Source organism: Globicephala melas, chromosome 14 (assembly GCF_963455315.2).
Source record: "Globicephala melas chromosome 14, mGloMel1.2, whole genome shotgun sequence".
In the NCBI taxonomy this organism is placed as follows: Eukaryota; Metazoa; Chordata; class Mammalia; order Artiodactyla; family Delphinidae; genus Globicephala; species Globicephala melas.
Genome location: NC_083327.1, coordinates 15,191,353 through 15,213,126, shown reverse-complemented (window position 1 = coordinate 15,213,126; position 21,774 = coordinate 15,191,353). Strand labels below are relative to the sequence as shown.

Here is a 21,774-nt window from a genome sequence, read left to right as displayed (position 1 = left end):
TCCATTGTGACCACAATTTCAATGACAGTCCTACTCACTAAATTGTCTACTTGTTGCTTCCTCTCTCCTCCACTTTTCTGCTCTTATTTGCCCATAGATATAGACACTATATTGTCAGGACGATCTTGTTCTTTAGGGGGTTAAAAAAGATCTTAATGGCATTTTTCTCTTTATGATAAAAAAAAAATCTTGTGAATTCAAATAAAGATTGAAATAAATGTAACTATTGCTTGAGGGCCTATTACTAATTATATAAGTGCTGGATACTATGAGCAGGGTTGTACATAGTTTGTGCAGTTGGGCATGTTGGTACCCAGCCAAAGTGCAAGTGGAGGCTGAAATCTTCCCCCAGGATGAAGAGCCTCCTTCCTCTAATTTGTCTGTCCACTGATGGTGCCTATTTGCAATTTGTCTGCTGAAGGTGATTCTGGCAGTGGCACAGCTAGAAGAAGTACCTCAGTCCTGGTTTTCCTTGAAAAAGGAATTCAGCAAAGAGACCAAGATTGTGAAATAGAGACCGCATTTATTAGAAGCAAAGTACATGTGGAAGAGCACATGGGCAAAACTAGGAGCGAGTTGAGCACAATAGGGGTGGCTTAAGTTCCTTACATGGGGGCAGTTTTCGAAGTTGTCTCTGACCTATCATCTGAGGACCTCTTCTGTGCATGCTTTGGGCTGGGAAATGCCCTTGACTACAAGAATGGGAAAATTATGGTTGCTTTGTCTTTTACCTAATAAGGCCCAACGCTCCTGCTGGTATCTCAAAGTGTCAGCAGGAGACCACTTGCAGCTGCTCAGCCTGGGGCCTATCTATCTCCTACATCAAAGGGGCTGTCTTCTATTAAGTCACACAAACATAGTGGTATGCAAGCAAGGATCCCAAATATGATAAGAAACTAATCAAGTGTAGAAACAAAACAAAACAAAAAACCAAAAACTTGACAGGTTTATAAGGGCCAAGGAAATAAAAAAGAACTGAAAGTGGAGAGTATTGTTTTTATAAAAGGCCCAGAAGGCTGGACCTTGAAGTAAGAGCAAGATTGGGTATCTGGAGAGAAAGTTGTAGGTCAGTATCATGGGGCATTGGAGTTAGATGGGACCCCAGTGAGCATATCCGCAAGAGCTACATCATTCATTCAAATTTGCGTGAGATTACAGCTGTGCTCAGCAACTGAGAAGATACATGTTCCTGTCCCTGTACTTTTATTGCTACAGAAAACTCTTTAAAATTTTTAAGAAAGATATCCCAAAAAAGAGGAAGAATTTTTATACGTTTAACTGAAAATATATTTCTGCTCTGAATTTTGCCTCAGAAGAGTACAATTCAGGGTTTTATAAAAATAAAAACTGTCAAAGAAAAGAATGAGTTGATTGGTTGGGAGGAAAAGTACTGATTCCATTGAAGAGTCACATGTACATGTTGTAGAAAAAGATTAAGTAAGGTAATCACAGAGGATGGAAAAAGATATAAAAGATGTAGGCCATGAAGATTTGCCTAAAAATCAAGTGAATGATTTTTAAGGTGAGGAAATCATGCATCTTTTAATGTGGGAAAATGCATCTCTTTTTTCTTTACATAGATGTAGTACTTTAAAATAGCTTTCAAATAACAAATCTCACAATAATGACAGGGATTGCTACATTTCTTCTATTTTAATAACTCAAAGCCATGTTGATCACACCAGTTAAGTTCATCCATATAAGAGGCACCTTATTCATTTTCTTCCATGCCTCTTATCCTTTCATGACCATTACTGACTCCCTTTCTTTTCAGTGTCTTCATTTTCTGCTTGCCCTTCACCATATTTCTCCCTCCCTAATGTCCTAACTCACTTCCTAACAACCAATAGTGTGAAAAGTCCAACCCAGTACAATGTCTTTATTATACTCAAATATGTGTAGAAATGAGGTCAACTATTTCTGTGCTCACTGGATTTCTTTGTTATAAACCTACACATCCAAAGTCCTAAAGTGTAGCCAGACTGGAACAGATCCAAAAGAATCAACCAGGAACAAAAGAACAATATAAATGAACAATATAAATGAAGCCTCTTGAGGAAAAGAAGTGTTCCTCCAGGGCCATGCATATGCTGCTGCTTTCTCTACCTACGACATCACTCTCCCATGACACGTGCTATTCGGCAGGCTTTCCGATAAGTCATCCTCTAACTTGGTGTCATCCCCTCTGCAAAGCCTGTCCCGACTTCTTACTCTGGGGGGCTCTCACAGCAGTCCATTTAACTAACTGTTAAAGCATTTACCATGAATCCTTGGTGAAAGAGGATCAGGTCTACCCACCTCATCTACGTTGAAAACCTGGTAGAAACAAGAGGAAGGAGGGAGAGAATAAAAGGAAAGGAGAAAGAAAAAAAAAAAGGAAGGGGAAATGAAAGGAGAAGGAAAAAAGGCAATATGTTTAATTCTGAAGAAGAGAAGCTATTAAAAATATAATAGCTTTATTGAGACATATGAAGAACTGTCACATAAAAAAGAAGCCTCATTCTACATGGTTTAGCAAGAAGACGAGTGACCAGTGATAATAAGATTCAGACAGGCAGTTTCTGACACACCATAATAACAAATTTTATGAAACTGTAGTTGTCGGAAATAGGATAAAGTACTATGTTCTTTGTCTCTGGGTATATCCATAAAAAGCCTGGAAAATTACTTTCAAGAGATGTTGTTGGGGGACGAGGGGAAGATGGCGGAAGAGTAAGTCGCAGAGATCACCTTCCTCCCCACAGATACACCAGAACTACATCTACACGTGGAACAACTCCTACAGAACACCTACTGAACGCTGGCAGAAGACCGCAGACCTCCCAAAAGGCAAGAAACCCCCCCACGTACCCGGGTAGGGCAAAGGAAAAAAGAATAAACAGAGATAAAAGGATAGGGACGGGACCTGCGAAGAAGGAAAGGTTTCCAAACACTAGAAGCCCCTTCCCGGGCGGAGACTACGGGTGGCGGAGGGGGAAAGCTTCGCAGCCGCGGAGGAGAGCGCAGCAACAGCGGTAAGAAGGGCAAAGCAGGGAGATTCCCGCACAGAGGATCGCTGCCGACCGGCACTGACCAGCCCGAGAGGCTTGTCTGCTCACTCGCTGGGGCGGGCGGGGCTGGGAGCTGAGGCTCAGGCTTCGGTCGGAGCACAGGGAGTGGACTGGGGTTGGCGGCCTGAACACAGCCTGCAGGGGGTTAGTGCACCACGGCTAGCCGGGAGGGAGTCCGGGGAAAAGTCTGGACTTGCCAAAGACGCTAGAGACTTTTTCCTTACCTGTTTCCTGGTGTGCGAGGGGAGGGGATGAAGAGCGCTGCTTAAAGGAGCTCCAGAGACGGGCGCAAGCCGCGGCTAAAAGCGCAGACCCCAGAGACGGGCATGAGACGCTAAGGCTGTTGCTGCCGCCACCAAGAAACCTGTGTGCGAGCACAGGTCACTGTCCACACCCCCCTTCCGGGGAGCCTGTGCAGCCCGCCACTGCCAGGGTCCCATCATCCAGGGACAACTTCCCCGGGAGAACGCACGGCGCGCCTCAGGCTGGTGCAACATCACGCTGGCGTCTGCCGCCGCAGGCCCGCCCCGCACGCCGTGCCCCTCCCCCCCGCACGCCGTGCCCCTCCCACCCCCGGCCTGAGTGAGCCAGAGCCCTCGAATCAGCTGCTCCTTTAACCCCATCCTGTCTGAGTGAAGAACAGACGCCCTCAGGCGACCTACAATCAGAGGCGGGGCCAAATCCAAAGCTGAGCCCCGGCAGCTGTGCGAACAAAGAAGCGAAAGGGAAATTGCTCTCAGCAGCCTCAGGAGCAGCGGATTAAAGCTCCACAATCAACTTGATGTACCTGCATCTGTGGAATAGCTGCTAGACAACAAATCATCCCAAATTGAGGAGGTGGGCTTTGAGAGCAAGGTTTATGATTTTTTCCCCTTTTCCTCTTTTTGTGAGTGTGTATGTGTATGCTTCTGTGTGAGATTTTGTCTATATAGCTTTGCTTCCACCATTTGTCCTAGGGTTCTATACGTCCGTTTTTTTTTTCTTTAAAAAATTTTTTTTCTTAATAATTATTTTTTATTTTAATAACTTTATTTTATCTTACTTTATTTTATTTTATCTTCTTTCTTTCTTTCCTTCCCTCCCCTCTACATCCGTCTTTCTTTCTTTCTTTACTTTTTCTCCCTTTTATTCTGAGCCGTATGGATGAAAGGCTCTTGGGGCTACAGCCAGGAGTCACTGCTGTGCCTCTGAGGTGGGAGAGCCAACTTCAGGACACTGGTCCACAAGAGACCTCCCAACTCCACATAATATCAAAAGGCGAAAATCTCCCAGAGATCTCCATCTCAACACCAGCACCCAGCTTCACTCAACGACCAGCAAGCTACAGTGCTGGACATCCTATGCCAAACAACTAGCAAGACAGGAACACAACCCCACCCATTAGCAGAGAGGCTGCCTAAAATCATAATAAGTCCACAGACACCCCAAAACACACCACCAGACGTGGACCTGCCCACCACAAAGACAAGATCCAGCCTCATCCACCAGAACACAGGCACTAGTCCCCTCCACCAGGAAGCCTACACAACCCACTGAACCAACTTTAGCCACTGGGGACAGACACCAAGCACAACGGAAACTACGAACCTGCAGCCTGCAAAAAGGAGACCCAAACACAGTAAGATAAGCAAAATGAGAAGACAGAAAAACACACAGCAGATGAAGGAGTAAGATAAAAACCCACCAGACCTAACAAATGAAGAGGAAATAGGCAGTCTACCTGAAAAAGAATTCAGAATAATGATAGTAAAGATGATCCAAAATCTTGGAAATAGAATAGACAAAATGCAAGAAACGTTTAACAAGGACCTAGAAGAACTAAAGATGAAATAAGCAACGATGAACAACACAATAAATGAAAGTAAAAGTACTCTAGATGGGATCAATAGCAGAATAACTGAGGCAGAAGAACGGATAAGTGACCTGGAAGATAAAATAGTGGAAATAACTATGTGCAGAGCAGAATAAAGAAAAAAGAATGAAAAGAACTGAGGACAGTCTCAGAGACCTCTGGGACAACATTAAACGCACCAACATTCGAATTATAGGGGTTCCAGAAGAAGAGAAAAGGAAAGGGACTGAGAAAATATTTGAAGAGATTATAGTTGAAAACTTCCCTAATATGGGAAAGGAAATAGTTAATCAAGTCCAGGAAGCACAGAGAGTCCCATACAGGATAACTCCAAGGAGAAATATGCCAAGACACATATTAATCAAACTGTCAGAAATTAAATACAAAGAAAACATATTAAAAGCAGCAAGGGAAAAACAACAAATAACATACAAGGGAATCCCCATAAGGTTAACAACTGATCTTTCAGCAGAAACTCTGCAAGCCAGAAGGGACTGGCAGGACATATTTAAAGTTATGAAGAGAAAAACCTGCAACCAAGATTACTCTACCCAGCAAGGATCTCATTCAGATTTGATGGAGAAATTAAAACCTTTACAGACAAACAAAAGCTGAGAGAGTTCAGCACCACCAAACCAGCTTTACAACAAATGCTAAAGGAACCTGTCTAGGCAAGAAACACAAGAGAAGGAAAACACCTACAATAACAAACCCAAAACAATTAAGAAAATGGGAATAGGAACATACATAACAATAATTACCTTAAATGTAAATGGACTAAATGCTCCCACCAAAAGACACAGATTGGCTGAATGGATACCAAAACAAGACCCATATATATGCTGTCTACAAGAGACCCACTTCAGACCTAGAGACACATACAGACTGAAAGTAAGGGGATGGAAAAAGATATTCCATGCAAATAGAAGCCAAAAGAAAGCTGGAGTAGCAATTCTCGTATCAGACAAAATAGACTTTAAAATAAAGACAATTAGAAGAGACAAAGAAGGACACTACATAATGATCAAGGGATCGATCCAAGAAGAAGATATAACAATTGTAAATATTTATGTACCCAACATAGAAGCACCTCAATATATAAGGCAAATACTAACAGCCATAAAAGGGGAAATTGACAGTAACACACTCATAGTAGGGGACTTTAACACCCCACTTTCACCAATGGACAGATCATCCAAAATGAAAATACATAAGGAAATACAAGCTTTAAATGATACATTAAACAAGATGGACTTAATTGATATTTGCAAATGAAGCAACTGACAAAGGATTAATCTCCAAAATTTATAAGCAGCTCATGTAGCTCAATAACAAAGAAACAAACAACCCAATTCAAAAATGGGCAGAAGACCTAAATAGACATTTCTCCAAAGAAGATATACAGATTGCCAACAAACACATGAAAGAATGCTCAACATCATTAATCATTAGAGAAATGCAAATCAAAACTACAATGAGATATCATCTCACACCGGTCAGAATGGCCATCATCAAAAAATCTACAAACAATAGATGCTGGAGAGGGTGTGGAGAAAAGGGAACACTCTTTCACTGCTGGTGGGAATGTGAATTGGTTCAGCCACTATGGAGAACAGTATGGAGGTACCTTAAAATACTACAAATAGAACTACCATATGACCCAGCAATCCCACTACTGGGCATATACCCTGAGAAAACCATAATTCACAGAGTCATGTACCAAAATGTTCATTGCAGCTGTATTTACAATAGCCTGGAGACGGAAACAACCTAAGTGTCCATCATGGGATGAGTGGATAAAGAAGATGTGGCACATATATACAATGGAATATTACTCAGCCATAAAAAGAAACAAAATTGAGCTATTTGTAGTGTGGTGGATGGACCTAGAGTCTTTCATACAGAGTGAAGTAAGTCTGAAAGAGAAAGACAAATACCGTATGCTAACACATGTATATGGAATTTAAGAAAAAAAATGTCATGAAGAACCTAGGCGTAATACAGGAATAAAGACACAGACCTACTAGAGAATGGACTTGAGGATATGGGGAGGGGGAAGGGTAAGCTGTGACAAAACAAGAGAGTGGCATGGACATATATACACTACCAAACGTAAAATAGATAGCTAGTGGGAGCATAGCACAGGGAGATCAGCTCGGTGCTTTATGACCGCCTGCAGTGGTGGGATAGGGAGGGTGAGAGGGAGGGAGACGCAAGAGGGAAGAGATACGGGAACATATGTATATGTATAACTGATTCACTTTGTTATAAAGCAGAAACTAACACACCATTGTAAAGCAATTATACTCCAATAAAGATGTAAAAAAAAAAAAGATGTTGTTGTGAGATTTATATAGTGGATAATGGTTGGACCAGATTAACACTGAAGATACTTTCAAGCTTGGATTATATTCTTTTGTTGAACTTCAACATCTTCAGATGAGGTACTGCATTGGTTAAGGCTATGTATTTTTTTCCCTGTCTCTGTCTCTCTCTTTTTTTAAGTTATTGAGCCCTGCACAAAGGGTAATATTTTCAACAAATATTTATTTTACAAATCTGCAAAGATTTGGAAGAACAAAAAACATTTCATGAAGTCCTTATGGTAAGTTATCACATTACACAGATTGACATCTGAAAACAGTTTTAAAAAGTACAAGGCAATGAGACATACCGCAAGCCAATATTTTTTATGCCTACTGTACATGAGAAAAAAAGAATTTCAAAATATATAAACCATATTCCACAGAAAAATATTTGTGATGCATAAACAAAAGCTATGAGTAGACTACATACAAATAATTATGATAATTTCTAAATATAGGCATTACACATTAATATCATGTGTTTAGCTTGTTACGTGTGGGTATATCGAGATTGTGTTGTGTTGATCAAAAGTTGTGACTTTTTTTGCCAATATTTGGAAACTGGAAAAACTTAAAGTGAATTTTTCCATTATTTATTAAGCCCATATGAATTTCAAGGATTATTTATGAGCACAGTTTGATACATTTATAAGGTTCCCAGTGATAGATTTGTTTATAAAAGTATGTTAATGCCTAGAAAATGTACTCAAACAAAATTTTCATGTGAACTTTTCCATCAAAAGGAACACTAATTCTGAATTTATCCTAACGACTTGGATTCCAATCCCTCTTTGGCCAGGTTTCCTTAATGGGTTAGCCATTTCCTGAGCACCCACTCCATGCCAGGGATTTTACATGTGTACCAAGGAAGCCCTGGCTGAGTTCATGCCGTTAAGAAATTTCTTTTTCAATTGAGAGAAAACTAATTAGGAACTGGACTGGGCTTGATGTAGCCCCATGTGAACTAGACATCTGATGTCCCACAGATGGTCTTACTTAACACTGAAGAACTTAGATTTTAGGAAAAGAATCTGACGTTCAACTACCGTGGGAACTGGGCACTGCATTGCTAATGCCATGGGTCCAAACTGGAGTCTTACTCCTAAAAAATGATAATGAAAAACCAGCATTTTCTATAGACCTTGAAACTATGCTTTTCATCCGAAAAGTGACAGAGAGTTCAAAATCATGAGCATACTTTATCAAAAAATAACCAAAAATCATGAATCTATGAGTAACAGCTAATTCCTGCAAGCTTCTGAACACAAAGGAGACTTAGAGCTACAACCCTTAATTGTCATGTAGAAAAACAGGTTGTGCATAATTTTATGAATAAAGGCAAACTAATGTCGAGTAGCTTTAAAGAAGATATTTTTTTTTCCATGAAAATGTAATGTTAAATTGATGGTTCAACTTTCAGTAGAAGCCATCTTTAACATTTTTGTTCTAATTTTGGGGGAGCTAGTTTAATCAAATATTGTGGTCTGGTATAGTTTTGACCATTTCCCTCCCCCCACCAAAAAAAAATTTTTAAACACATTAGTGGTATTTTATTCAACTGTGGAACACACGTCCGCCACAGTGCTCTGACTGTTCCACTATACTCTGTATCAGACTCTAGGCAAGCAAAGGGCGTAGATCTAAAAAGGAAGGTTTGTGAAAGGAATCACTATGCATAGTAGTCATCACTGAATAGGCAGAAAGCTTAGCAGACTGAGATGAGGGCCAGGAGGTTGAAGATTTAAAAAATCAAGAGGGCTTCCCTGGTGGCACAGTGGTTGAGAGTCCGCCTGCCGATGCTGGGGACACGGGTTCGTGCCCCGGTCCGGGAATACCCCACATGCCGCGGAGCGGCTGGGCCTGTGAGCCATGGCCGCTGAGCCTGCACGTCCGGAGCCTGTGCTCCGCAACAGAAGAGGCCAAAACAGTGAGGGGCCCGCGTACCGCAAAATAAAATAAAATAAAATAAAAAATCAAGAGATGATTTTTTTTTCCCAACCTTATTGATAGGTAATTAACAAATAACACTGTATAAGTTTAAGTTGTACAACATGATGATTTGATATATGTATATATTGTGAAATGATTACAACAATAAGGTCAGTTAGCATATTCATCATCTCACATAATTACCGTTTTGTGTGAATGTGGTGAAAACATTTAAGAGATGATGTGATTTTGAATGATATGATTTTGAATATGATTTTATGATTCTGAACCTTTCAGTTCCAAGGATTGTTTTTTATTTCCTTAACCACTTAGTTACTAGCCTCCACATCTCTTTTTTGTTCCCTCTTTCTCTCAGGGTTTTTTTCAAATGTTACGGGATTCTCCTGGGAACATAACCTTTGTAATATGAGTCATATTTTAGAACCAGATCTGATCCAGTGACTATGGGATCAGAACCATTCTTTTATTCCTCATGGAACATAATGGCACCGATCATGTTTTAGAATAAAAGAGGAAGGTAAACAAAACACCTTTCCAACTTTCAAGTAACATACAACATAATGGGCAAAGATCTGGAAAGCGGACTTAACTATTTTTCAGTCTACAAAGAGTTTCAATGGCATGACCGTCCTTCGCTGCACTGATGTCTCTCCTAATTTGCTGAGGAGCGGGGTTGATGGCAGGGGATGGAATCCAGGAAGGTGTATATAAGCCATTGCTATTATTTTCTTCTTTTGAGGAAGCCTGGCATTCTAGGGATAAGGAAGATGTCTGAGCCAAAACTCGAATCTTACTTGATTTACTTCCCTCTCCATAAACTTTTCAACTTTGTGAGTGTTACCCTGGCTCTACACACTTTGCTTCTCCTTTCCTTACTTCCACTAGATGGTAAACTTCTTGAAGACATAATGGTGTCTTTTTTTTTTTCCTCTGAGTGTCCCTCAAGTTGCCATCATCATGCTTTGTACACAAATGCTTAGTGAATTCTTCTTGGATTATAAAGTTTGCATTAATGAAAAGGAAACCATAAACTACTACTATCAGAGTAGTAAAATAAAACTTTCCAAAAGCTACTAGAGTTTAACAGGCTTCTTATCAAAAAGTAAAGTGTTTGTACTCAATTGCCTATAATGTCGTGTGCACAGTAAGCCCATTCAGTGTCGTGTTGAATTTTCCACTGGTCAGATAATGCATGGATAGGGGTGTTCAAATTAACGAGGAAGAGAGAGAGAAGCACTGTAAACATATTAATTAAAAATTACTCCTCAGAAAATCTATAAGATAAAATCTATTTTTATTTCAGCATACGTGGCAGATAACCGTAGGTTGCCGAGAAAAATCTATTCCCCTCCTGTTCCACTGGCTATCCTCCCTCCCTCCATGATAATTTGAAAATGTCAGCTATTCAAGTTACCAGCTTCAAATGCCTGTAGATGAGACATAAAAGGATTCCACAGAGAGGCTCTTAGTCCTAAGGTTCACTCCCTGATGAAAAGAGCAAGACCCGTGAGGACATTTCTCTCAGCCAGTATCCCCTTCCTTTGTATTTCTGTGGGTCCTACAGTGGCAGGCATCTTGCAACCATGAGAAAACATGTGGAGGATGAAAGGCAGCACCCAGAGGCTGGGGAAAAGTGAGGACTGAAGGAGGCTGGCCTCCCAATGCTGGACTTGTGAAGTGGGACAGTGTAAAATCCCATTGTTTAAGAGACATTTATCCAAGTGTGCTGTCCTGCATGTGAGATGCTCCGCTAAAAAGTTTACATACATCACCTCATTTTATTCTTTTCTTTAATTTTTATTTTATAATGGAGTATAGCTGATTACACTGTTGTGTTAGTTTCAAGTGTACAGCAAAGTGACTCAGTTATACACATACCTATATCTTCTCCCATATAGGTTATTACACAGTATTGAGTAGAGTGCCCTGTGCTATACAGTAGGTCCTTGTTAGTTATCTATTTTATATATAGTAGTATGTATATGTTAATGCCAAACTCCTAATTTAGCCCTCCCCCCTCCACCTTTCCCCTTTAGGAACCATAAGTTTATCTTCTAAGTCTGTGAATCTGTTTCTGTTTTGTAAATAAGTTCACTTGTATCATTTTTTTTAGATTCCACATATAAGTGATAGATGTGGCACATATATGCAATGGAATATTACTCTGCCGTAAAAAAGAATGCAATAATGCCATTTGCAGCAACATGGATGGATCTAGAGATTATCATACTAAGTGAAATAAATCAGACAGAGAAAGACAAGTATCATTTTATTCTTAAAACAGCCCTGTGAGAAGATGTCTGCAGTCTGTTTCAATGAATAAGGAAATCGGGGCTCAGGAGGTTCAGTTCCACCCCAAGGCCATCCTATACGGCAAGCTTGGGGTTCAAAGCCACAACTACCTGAGACCGGACAGTCTATACTTTAATGATACTTTAAAACTAAATGATTGGCTCAATTCTCATTGTTGCTCAATTTCAAAAGGAAACCATGCACAAGCATCTAGTTCAATGCAATTCAGCTTTACTTTAAAAGAGATGGCAGGCTTCCCTGGTGGCGCAGTGGTTGAGAGTCCGCCTGCCGATGCAGGGGACACGGGTTCGTGCCCCGGTCCGGGAAGATCCCACATGCCGCGGAGCGGCTGGGCCCGTGAGCCATGGCCGCTAAGCCTGCGCGTCCGGAGCCTGTGCTCTGCAACGGGAGAGGCCACAACAGTGAGACGCCCGCGTACCGCAAAAAAAAAAAAAAAAAAAGAGATGGCAGAAGACAGCGATATTGGGCAAAGGTCTTTGGGGATGGCTGATAAATCAGGATTCATCATGATGAAGAGTTTTCTGATTTCACACCCTATAACTTGGGCAGGTAACATAATCCCCCAAGAGGCTCAAGTCTGGGACTATGCATTTGTAGTATTCAGTAAGGGCGTCTGCATAAGAAGCACTCAGTAAATATCCGTGTATGAATGAATAAGTGAATGACTGCTGACTATTGGGATAAGTGAGGAAGTACACGCATAAGGATCAGGTCAAATTCATTCTCTGAGTATCCACAGGAGGCTCAAGTAGCATGTAGTATGTCAACTGTTTATTGAAGGAAGGAAGGAAGGAGAGAGAGGGAAGGAGGGAAGAAAGAAGGAACCTAAGAGAAGTCACTGTCATAATTGAATGGCAGCCACACCTGAATACTGAAGCACTGGTCCAGGTCCCTCCCACCACTCTCATTGATTTTTAGGGTCCCAGTGATCACACAGACAATACTTCAATCCTACCATCTCTTCCAGGGGTTTTCCTGATCTTGGCTTCTAATCTCCTTGATCTCCAGTGGCTGGAGACATGGCCCTACAACTGGATCTCTTTGATGCCATTTGACTCCATGTGAGTTTGTACAGATGGCTGCTATCTGATCACTGACCTGCCTACTCAGTCTTACATGAATTTTCTGATTCTTGGATATCTATCATGACTTCAGTGCAATACACTCCTGCCCTTTTTACCTTTTTCCTTAGATTTCTTTCTCCTCAGAGTTGCTTCTGGACCTGTGTCCCAACATGTTCCTAGGTATTCTACCTCATTCCCATCTACTATGGTCTGACTGTGTGTCATCCCAAAATTCACATGATGGAATCCTAATGTCCAATGTGGTGATGTTAGAAGGCAGGGCCTTTAGGAGATGAGGGTGGAGTTCTCATGAATGGAACTAGTGCTTTTACAAAAGACATCCCACTATATACACTACTATATATAAAATAGATAACCAACAAGGACCTACTGCACAGCACAGGGAACTATGCTCAATATCTTATAATAACCTATAATGGAAAAGTATCTAAAAAAGAACGTGTATATATATACATATATGTGTATATATATATATATATATTTACGTAACTGAATCACTCTGCTGTACACCTAAAACTAACAAAAAATTGTAAAACAAGTATATTTCAATAAAACATTTTTAAAAGAGAGAAAGAGAGATTCCACTGAGTTCCCTAGCCCTTTCCACCATGTAAGGATACAATGAGAAGTCTGCACCCTAGAAAAGGGCTCTTATCTAACCATGCTGGCACCCTGATCTTGGATTTCCAGCCTCCAGAACTGTGAGCAGAAAATTCCTGCCATTTGTAAGGCGCCCAGTCTGTGGTGTTTTGTTAGAGCAGGCCGAACTGCTTAAGACATTCATACGCATTCATTCTCATTCAAGGTGTTGCTTGAACCTTAGGTGTGTTCATTTACAACACACTAATGCAGTGGTTCTCAGGGTGTGGTCCCAGAAACAGCAGAACAAGCATCACCTGGAAACTGGTGAGAACTGCACATTCTTAAGCTCTACCCCAGACCACCCAGACCTACTGATTCATTGGAATGGGGCCCAGCAATCTGTGTTTTAACGAATCCTCCAGCAGATTCTCATGAGTTCAAAAGCTCGAGGAGCACTACACAAATGATACTAATGGATTTTATTTTGAAAGAAACACATTTGTCGTTATCTTTTAGGTACAGAAACTATGAGAAACACTTTTATTAAATCACTGAAAAGGAGAGGTAATAGACTGAATTTCTGGGCTTAGTTCGGACTTGAAAGCAAAGACTGATATAACAATGAAAACGTTGGTAGTTTTTCTGGGAAGTAATACCAAGAAGTAGGATTTGGGAAGCACTGAGGTCACTGTCCTCAGCAACAAAAATTCAGCTTTGCTAGGGCCTCTCAGATGAGTACAGGAAAAACAAAAACAAAAACAAAAAAACCCACCATAAACAAAAAGGAAAGACAACTGACGGACTGGGAATAAATATTTGCAAATGATGCAACCAACAAGGGCTTAATTTCCAAGATATACAAACAGTTCATACAACTTAATAACAAAAAACAACCCAATCAAAAAATGGGCAGAAGACCTAAATAGACATTTCTCCAAAGAAGACATACAGATGGCCAACAGACACATGAAAAGATGCTCAACATCACTAAGTATAAGAGAAATGCAAATCAAAACTACAATGAGGTAACATTTCACATGGCTCAGAATGGCCGTAATTAAAAAGTCTACAAATAACAAATGCTGGAGAGGGTGTGGAGAAAAGGGAAGCTTCCTGCACTGTTGTAGGAATGTAAATTGGTGCAGTCACTATGGAGAGCAGTATGGAGGTTCCTCAAAAAATTAAAAATAGAGTTGCCAAATGATCCTGCAATCCCACTCCTGGACATATATCCAGACGAAACTATAATTCAAAAAGATACATGCACACCTATGTTCATAGCAGCACTACTCACAATAGCCAAGACATGGAAGAAACCTAAATGTCCATCTTCAGGTGGAATCTAAAACGTAACACAAATGAACTTATCTATGAAACAGAAACAGACTCACAGACAGAGAGAACAGACTTGTCATTGCCAAGGGGGAGGTGGGGTAAGGGAGGGATGGATTGGGAGATTGGGATTAGCAGATGCAAATAATTATGTATGTGTATAACTGAATCACTTTGCTGTACACCAGAAGTTAACAAAAACATTGTAAATCAACTATACTTCAATAAAATAAATTTTTTAAAAAAGAAAAAATCCCCAGAACATTTCATCCAAAGTCTAGGAGTGTGGAACACTTACCCACTGATTCCTGTCCCCCAGTCTTTTAAGGCTTTCCCAAGGACTACCAATGCCCTTGCACTATGGCTGTGACTGTGTGGAACTGAGGTTGGCAGCTTTGGTTGTAGAAAGTCCTGAGGCAGAAATGTGGAATGAAGCATGGGAGGCCCCTGAGGCAGGAACCTCCCTGTGCACAGACATGCCCATCACAGCTAGGACTCTAATTCCATGTGGGCTGAGAGGTTGGAACAAAGTGGGGCATCAAAGACTTCTGCTACCACTCCTGTTATAAAATTACCCTGAAGTGTTTATAGGGTTGCAGAAGGGCAAGGCTTAGTAATAGGAGACAAAAGATTGGTAAGTTGCTTTTCTTGTTTGCTTGTTTTTAACTCACAGTAGTTCCATTTTTACTATAGTTATATTTGACCTGACTGATGAGAGTTACACTTTATGAACAATTACTATTTTTTACATGAGCCATGCTTTATAACCAACCACAATTATCTGATACATGTTTCACAAACCTCGACACCCAGACAAACTTAGACGGGAGTCAGGGTCTGAGAACATGGCTTAGATAATGATGGATAGTCACAAAACATGATAAATAAGTCTACCGATTAAAAGGGTTTTTCACTACATCAAAAATTATGAGTATTTACCACTACTATATATAAAATAGATAAACAACAAGGACCTACTGTAGAGCATAGGCAACTGTATGCAATATCTCATAATAACCTATAATGGAAAAGAATCTGTAAAAGAATACATATATATATATATAAGTAAAGCACTTTGCTGTACACAAGAAACTAACACAATATTGTAAATCAATTATACATCGATTTAAAAAATTAGTGTATTTACAAATATAGAGTAGAGACAATGCACAGAGTCATAAGCAGAAAAAAACTGTGGATCAAAGAATTTGCTTTATAGTTTTTTAAATTGTTTTCCTATTTATAAAGGAAGATTCATATTTCTGATTCTTATTTTCCTTTCTCAAAGAGAAAGCTTATGGCATATTGTTTTTGAAGGAGGCATTTCCCTTCTCTATGATTTAAAAAAAATAGGATTTAGTGACACAGTAATCATGCCCAATCATGTGGTCAGTGAATTCAGTTCTTCTGTCTCTTCACCTCCACACTCTGCACACTAAACACCAGAGCCTGCCGGTTGTCCTGCAGTGTTATTTTCCCCTTCCTCCACAGAGAAAGAACCCCCAGTTTTTAGCTAGGCAGTTGACTGATCAGCAAAAAGCCTGCTAATCCCAGCTTCCCTTGCAGCTAGTTGTGACCGTGTGATTAAATCTGGCCAGCGAGATACAAGGAGAAATGTCACATGGCAGCTTTTAGCAGCTTTCTTAAAATCCAGCCTGAACATGCCCTTTGCTCCCTTTTTCTTCTTCCCTTCCTTCCTACTGACTGATACAGCTGTGATGCTTTAGCAACCATTTGATCCTTTAGATGATCTGGGGCAGGGGTCAGCAAACTACAGCCCCAAATTACGCCAGCTGCCTATTTTTATACAGTAACAAGCAAAGAATGGATTTTACATTTTTAGATGCTGAAAAAGCTCAAAGAAAAGTAGTATTTCATGACACATGAAAATTATTTGAAATTCAAATGTTAGCACCCATTAAAAAAATGTACTGAAACACAACCACATTCATTAGTTTACTTACTGTTTACGGCTGCTTTCGCACTACAATGGCAGCACTGAGTGGTTACAAGAGACCTTATGATCCACAAAGCCTAAATATTTGGTATCTAGCCCTTTAGAGAAAAAGATTGTTGACACCTACTCTTGGCAACAGTATGCAGAGTAATAAGATAGAAAATAGAAGGAGCCTAGGTCCTTCAGGTCTTTGTGGAGTGAAACTGCTATGCATTCTGGACAAGGTATCACCAGACCTTCCTGTGATAGTGAAACAAACACCTATCTTTTTAAGCCACTGTTCCACAATGTAGTACACTGAATATTGGCCCCAATTCCTCACCTCTCCCTGTATCCCACCTGCTATGTGTCTTTACAGTTCTTCCCACAAAAGGCATAGTATTTTTCCCCAACCCTTACCTTTGGCCTTGGCCAGTGGAATACTAGCAGCTGAGGCTTGAAATGTATTTGTGCAGTTGAGCTTGTCCTATTTTGCTTGTCATTGTCATGAGAAGAAATTGGCTTATTAGCCTGCAGGTCCCTGAAGAATGAGAGACAGAAGGATTTGAAGTTCACCTTCAGATCTGCAGGTGAAGCAGAACTCCACCCAACCCCCGCTGATGCACAGACCTTCAGCCTTAGCTGGAACCACCCCAAGACCTGTGAGCATGATAAATGCTTGACTGCTGCATGCCATTAAGTTTTGGAGTGTTTTGTTTTGACTGATACAGGTGGTCCTTTTTAGTCTCTGTTATTTGCAGCCAAACCTAAACCTACACTGTGGTCTCTGTCAATTATCCCATAACTGAGAAGACAAAAAATTCTAAGCTTTCTGAAGAGGTATTATGCTATGGAATCCAGCAGACCTAGGTAATAATAATAATAATAATGAAGCCCACCTCTGTCCCATAACATTTGTGTAATCATAGACATGCTATCAACTGAGCCTTAGTTTCCTCATCTGAAATAAAACAATAATTCTATCTACATCATGGTGCTCACTCAGAATTTAATTACAGACCCCTGGAATTCTCACTCCAGAATCTATCATCTTAATTTCTAACATTTAGTTTCTTCAACCTTTCCTTCCTTACAATCCTTGTATTCCTTGTAGCCTAATTAGTATTTACTTTCAGGAGAAAATCATCCTTCTATATCTGGTAAGCTAAATGCACCACCAAGTGTTGACTCTGAAAGCAAAGAGTCAATTCCCACCTTTTTAAGAGCAGACTTGGTGGCACCCAGGTGTACCCTCAAATCAGCGGTGTCCTGGTAACTCACCTCCACACCCACCCGCCATTTATAGCAGTTGTAGATTTCCATGGTGTAAATATCACAAGGGCTGAGTTCAAGCTACCAAGCTAAGTGTTCCTGATCAGGGCTTGGGAAGAATGTGCATAATGAGCTGTCAGGAGGCAGCTGGCTTACCACTGCCTTCAAGCTCACCATGTAAAGAGGCTACTCACATCTAGAAAGAGTCAAAGAATGAGTGCAAGCAACTGAACTTCCCTTCAGATGCCAGAGGAAGGAAGTAGCCTGATGGGTTACAAACTGACAGGCACAAATGCCTCAAAACCTGGACAATTAATATCACTGTAAGGCAGCGCAAAAGTGTTAAGACAGAAATGGTGGAGCCAGTGATGAGCCAAGGGGTAGTGTAGGTTACTGAAAAAAGGTATTCAAAGTCAGAATTTTCAAACGTGCTCACTCTACACATTCACACCCACACCCACACAAACACACACAGAGACATTAAAAATATATACTGGAGGGCTTCCCTGGTGGCACAGTGGTTGAGAGTCCGCCTGCCGATGCAAGGGACACGGGTTCGTGCCCCGGTCCGGGAAGATCCCACATGCCGCGGAGCGGCTGGGCCCGTGAGCCATGGCCGCTGAGCCTGCGCATCTGGAGCCTGTGCTCCGCAACGGGAGAGGCCACAACAGTGAGAGGTCCGCGTACCGCAAAAAAAAAAAAAATATATATATATATATATATATATACACATATATATATATACTGGAATGAATGAGGTGTTTTCAAGTTCTGCTTCTCTGTGACTCAAAAAAGGAGTAATTAGACTCTGTGTTGGAGGACTGTATGCAAAACAATTATTCAGGAATCTTCAAAATTAATTCTGCTCATGTAGCCTTTATTGTAATCCTGTGAAACAATATTATCTTCTCTGTAACAAAACAAACTCTTAAGTGACAAAATTCTATTGATGTCTTCATTCCCTGTTATCCTTAATTAACCCAATATAATAAGCCAAATGTCTGCTTTGAATTTCAAGCTGCTTTTTTTTTTTGTAGATTCTATATTTTTCATGAACAAAGGTGCCCTGCTTGAAAATGTTAATCTCCAAAGCAGTATTAGTTACTAAGCTACCAGCTCTATTTCCATGGTTTTAAAAAATACCTCAGACAGAGATTTGGAATGAAGATTTCCAAAATCTGGAACCAATCAAGAAATCAATCCCTAAAAATCTTGTTAGCTCGATTAAGTGTTTCCATCTAAAAAACAAGTTTTACTTTAGAACAAATCCAAATCCTCTGAATTAATTTTCCATTTTCCCTTTTTACTGTTCCAGCACTTCTTTTCATATATGCCTCTGTTTTTTCCAACATGGCAGATGTCTAAAAATTTTAATGAGGGCAGCTTCAAGATGGCGGAAGAGTAAGACACGGAGATCACGTTCCTCCCCACAAATACATCAGAAATACATCTACAGGTGGAACAACTCCTACAGAACACCTACTGAACACTGGCAGAAGACCTCAGACCTCCCAAAAGGCAAGAAACTCCCCTTGTACCCGGGTAGGGGACAAGAAAAAAGAATAAAGAGACAAAAGAATAGGGACGGGACCTGCACCAGTGGGAGGCAGCTGTGAAGGAGGAAAGGGTTCCACACACTAGGAACCCCCTTCGCGGGCGGAGACTGCGGGTGACGCAGGGGGGGGAGCTTCGGAGCCGCGGAGGAGAGCACAGACACAGAGGTGCGGAGGGCAAAGCGGGGAGATTCCCGCACAGAGGATCGGTGCCGACCAGCACTCACCAGCCCGAGAGGCTTGTCTGCTCACCCGCCGGGGCAGGCGGGGTCTGGGAGCTAAGGCTCGGGCTTCGGTCGGAGCGCAGGGAGAGGACTGGGGTTGGCGGCGTGAACACAGCCTGCAGGGGTTTAGGGCACCACGGCTGGCCGGGAGGAAGTCAGGGGAAAAGTCTGGACCTGCCGAAGAGGCAAGAAACCATTGTTTCAGGGTGCGCGAGGGGAGGGGACTCAGAGCACCGACTAAACGAGCTCCAGACACGGGTGCGAGCCGCGGCTATCAGCGCAGACACCAGAGACGGGAGTGAGACGCTAAGGCTGCTGCTGCCGCCACCAAGAAGCCTGTGTGCGCGCACAGGTCACTCTCCGCAACTCCCCTACCAGGAGCCTGTGCAGCCCGCCACTGCCAGGGTCCCATGATTTAGGGACAACTTACCCGGGAGAACAAACAGCGCCCTCAGGCTGGTGCAACGTCACACAGGCCTCTGCCGCCGCAGGCCCGCCCCGCACGCCGTGCCCCTCCCTACCCCCCCACCCCCCCCACCCCCCCACCCCCGCCTGAGTGAGCCAGAGCCGCCGAATCAGCTGCTCCTTTAACCCCGTCCTGTCTGAGCGAAGAACAGACGCCCTCCAGCGACCTACACTTAGAGGTGGGGCCAAATCCAAAGCTGAGCCCCGGCAGCTGTGCGAACAAAGAAGGGAAAGGGAAATCTCTCCCAGCAGCCGCAGAAGCAGCGGATTAAAGCTCCACAATCAACTTGATGTACCTGCATCTGTGGAATACCTGAATAGACAACGAATCATCCCAAATTCAGGAGGTGGACTTTGGGAGCAAAGATATATTATTTTTTCCCCTTTTCCTCTTTTTGTGAGTGTGTATGTGTATTCTTCTGTGTGTGATTTTGTCTGTATAGCTTTGCTTTCACCATTTGTCCTAGGGGTCAGTCCATCCGTTTTTTTTTGTTTTTTTCACTTTTTAAAACTTTTTTCTTAATAATTATTTTTTATTTTAATAACTTTATTTTACTTTACTTCATTTTATCCTCTTTCTTTCTTTCTACTTTTTCTCCCTTTTATTCTGAGCCGTGTGGATGAAAGGCTCTTGGTACTCCAGCCAGGAGTCCATGCTGTGCCTCTGAGGTGGGAGAGCCAACTTCAGGACACTGGTCCACAAGAGACCTCCAGCTCAACGTAATATCAAATGGGAAAAATCTCTCAGAGATCTCCATCTCAACGCCAACACCCAGCTAAACTCAACAACGAGCAAGCTACAGTGCTGGACACCCTATGCCAAACAACTAGCAAGACAGGAACACAGCCCCATCCATTAGCAGAGAGGCTGCCTAAAATCATAATGAGGCCACAAACACCCCAAAACACACCACCACACGTGGACCTGCCCACCAGAAAGACAAGATCCAACCTCATCCACCAGAACACAGGCACTAGTCCCCTCCACCAGGAAGCCTACACCACCCACTGAACCAACCTCACCCACTGAGGACAGACAACAAAAACAACGGGAACTACGAACCTGCAGCCTGCAAAAAGGAGACCCCAAACACAGTAAGATAAGCAAAATGAGAAGACAGAAAAACACACAGCAGATGAAGGAGCAAGGTAAAAACCCACCAGACCTAATAAATGAAGAGGAAATAGGCAGTCTACCTGAAAAAGAATTCAGAATAATGATAGTAAAGTAGATCCAAAATCTTGGAAACAAAATAGACAAAATACAAGAAACGTTTAAGAAGGACTTAGGAAGAACTAAAGAGCAAACAAACAATGATGAACAACACAATAAATGAAATTAAAAATTCTCTAGAAAGGATCAATAGCAGAATAGCTGAAGCAGAAGAACGGATAAGTGACCTGGAAGATAAAATAGTGTAAATAACTACTGCAGAGCAGAATAAAGAAAAAAGAATGAAAAGATCTGAGGGGAGTCTCAGAGACCTCTGGGATAACATTAAATGCACCAACATTCGAATTATAGGGGTCCCAGAAGAAGAAGAGAAAGGGACTGAGAAAATATTTGAAGAAATTATGGTTGAAAACTTTCCTAATATGGGAAAAGAAAGAGTTAATCAAGTCCATGAATCACAGAGATACCTATACAGGATAATTCCAAGGAGAAACACACCAAGACACATATTAATCAAACTGTCAAAAATTAAATACAAAGAAAACATATTAAAAGCAGCAAGGGAAAAACAACAAATAATACACAAAGGAATCCCCATAAGGTTAACAGCTGATCTTTCA

The 21,774-nt window shown here is 41.4% G+C and overlaps 1 protein-coding gene across 2 annotated transcripts in view; it reads right to left on the bottom strand.

The window, feature by feature from the left end:
* Positions 1-21,774, bottom strand: part of BCKDHB (branched chain keto acid dehydrogenase E1 subunit beta) — a 729,304-nt gene that overhangs the window by 215,112 nt on the left and 492,418 nt on the right. Inside the window, exon 13 of one of the 2 annotated variants that reach the window (XR_009558665.1) lies at positions 16,905-17,007. The exons of the other annotated variant lie outside the window; for it this stretch is intronic. The gene's annotated coding sequence lies outside the window, so the exon portion shown is untranslated. Of the gene's footprint in view, positions 1-16,904; positions 17,008-21,774 lie in introns of those variants that run through there. 2 annotated transcript variants of the gene reach the window in all.